This window comes from Homalodisca vitripennis, unplaced genomic scaffold (genome assembly GCF_021130785.1).
Source record: "Homalodisca vitripennis isolate AUS2020 unplaced genomic scaffold, UT_GWSS_2.1 ScUCBcl_880;HRSCAF=3777, whole genome shotgun sequence".
In the NCBI taxonomy this organism is placed as follows: domain Eukaryota; kingdom Metazoa; phylum Arthropoda; class Insecta; order Hemiptera; family Cicadellidae; genus Homalodisca; species Homalodisca vitripennis.
Genome location: NW_025776995.1, coordinates 71,140 through 73,999, shown reverse-complemented (window position 1 = coordinate 73,999; position 2,860 = coordinate 71,140).

Below are 2,860 nucleotides of genomic sequence, written 5' to 3'. Positions count from 1 at the left end.
CAGTCGGAGGCGTAACTAAAAGTAAGAATCGTTGTATTTTCTGCAATTTTGTTTTGTTACTTTGATCAAAACTTGCAATGTTTGGAGCAAATCTACTATAAATCTGAGAGAATAAGTACAATTAGGAAAGAATCACGTTGTCTGCACAAATTATTAATTGTTTTAAGTAGGTTTAAACCCTGGTTAGTTTTAAAAAACACATGAACACCAACACAAGGAGATACAAACACTTAAAGAAAGTAAAATCAGCTTTCACAGAAGGATTAATATATTAATGCCTCACTACCTGATTTATTTAAGATTGAATACTATTTTATTTTGATTGTTAAAATTACTCGTACTAAAGCATTGTAAGTTTAACTTCCAGGTTTAATTCATATTCCCTTAACCTTCACTATTGCTTGGAACGGAGTAGACTGTATGTGTAACCACCGTACACTGTTGTCTTGCGATTTGCAGCTGGTGCAACAGAGTTTTTTGTGGTGGGGGAAGAACGTCAGGTATTCATCCCCTTACTGCATGCATACGGTATACACTCACATGAGTCTTATATCAAATCATACAAATATAAGAAATGTTAGCTATAACACTTATTTTAGAACTGAAATATATATATATATATATTTATATATATATATATATATATATATATATATTATATCTAAAACCGTAGATGGTGTGGCCATAATCTGTAGATTAATGTCAATGGTACCATCAGTAAACAAGTAGCCACTCATTGATCGTTGACATGGATTTGCCCATTTGTGCCAGCAGTAGACTGCATAGATTGAACTTTTCTAGCACTTGTGTTATTTTTTGTTTAACCTTTTATAACTTATAACGATGGCAAAGTCCGAAATCAAGTTATATAATAATTGTATTTATTTTTCCTTTAGCATATCGCAAAACCTAGTATTAGTGACCACACTGACAAGTTCTAACTTAGCTCGGGCCATATGCGTGTATATTTTGTGAAAGATTAATTCTATTCAATTATATTTCAGTATGAGCCGTATCTCAGCATTCAGGCAAGAATGAGTGACTACAGCTACGATAATCAGTTAGGATGGAATATACAAAACGAACACAGTCTTCCAAGTGTACTTAACAAATTATTATTTCTTGTTATTATTATTATTATTATTAATATCTTATCATATTCAACCTTACCGTGGCCATAAACGTGTATGATTTGTGAAATCTTAATTCTATTCTACTCCAGTTTTGTATGGGCCGTATCTCAGCATTCAGGTAAGAATAACTGACTACAGCTTCCAAAATCAGTTAAGTTCTCATTTTCATGGTATCTTCATAATATGTTGATCATAATAGAAAAAATATCATTTCTAAATATAAAGTTACTATAAGTAATAATTGGGACGGGAGCGTTGTGTTATGATGTTAAAGTTTTATGCTTCTTGTACTCATATTAAACAACGGTTAAAATATTGGTATAAAAGACTATTAATTGTAAATACAGTATTATGTAAAACAATATATATATTAACCTGTTGTATTTTTATTTAAATAAAAATATTCTCAATTACTACGGCTGATATTGAGAAAGAGTGAACAATAACAGCGAACCCATTGGTCTCGGTCTAAAGTAACTCGACTTGTAACCTGGTGGACAGGAACTGAACTAGTAATACTGTTCGCGTGTCGGTCGTTGTCAGAAGATATTCTTTTATTTAAACATAGTATAAAGATTAGTCCACATTGCTTAACAACGCTCTGGTGATTACACAAAGCTGTATGTTACCTGTTTGCCACAATGACGTAACTTAATATGTAGCTTTAACTACCAACATCCAACAAGTGTAAATTAAAGCCTACTATATTAAAATAAAATATTTTAATTCAAGGTTCTATTTTACATAAATGTTATATGAACTACGTTAATTAATGTATTAACCGATAATTTTATTTAACACATAAAATCCGGATGAATTCATAATGAAAGGTTAAAACGCTTTTCAATGTTATTATTAGTAAACTTCATCAAAGACTACTCCAATGAAAAAAATTGAAATAACCTCGAATAATGAATACATCCACGACTTCACCCACAAATAATTTAGTTGCTGGTTCTAAAGAGTGGAACAAAATTATATTATATTTAAACAAACTGTGCACGTGACATTCTACTGGATTATATGACATCTGCCAGCCTAAGTGTAAACAATGGGTGTTGTATTGTTTTTACATAATAGTGTCAAACTCCTTGAAAGTGACATAACTAACGCTGTGTTTCTATTGTTGGCTACGTCGATGGTCTGATATATTGTCACGGTCTTCATCGTTGAGGAAGGAGGCACAGTTAGCGATGTAACAAGCCAGTAAAACGTTAATACATTCATATTGAACTCCTATAGATTATAAAGCTATAACTTATGAAGATACTGTAATATTTTGAAATTTTTGTCTTCAGCTGTTTTATTTGGACCTCATTACAAGATCGCCTAAATGTCCTACTTTAATACCTGTGATTTCTTGTAGGGTTGTCAAATTTTACCTCTTTTTATGTATCCGGGAAAGTTATCTCAAAGAGGTATGCATTTAATATTTATAATTTTTTCCAAATGCAAAATTAATTGCACAACCTTAAAGAGCAGTGTTTTGAAGGCCTAATGTTGGAAAATGGTACAGTTATTTATACATACCAAAAAAACTCAAATTTTTATTTAAAGTTCCGGGATGTAAACTATCATTGGATAGCTTTTGATAATTTGTAAGTCAAGTATGCATATTTGAGGTACTTATTTTTCAGTGTTCGTGCAAAATTTCAGCGCCGTTAAAAATATATTTTTATTTAAAAATATGTATAATTTGCTTGAGTACGGCACAAACATTCAAAATA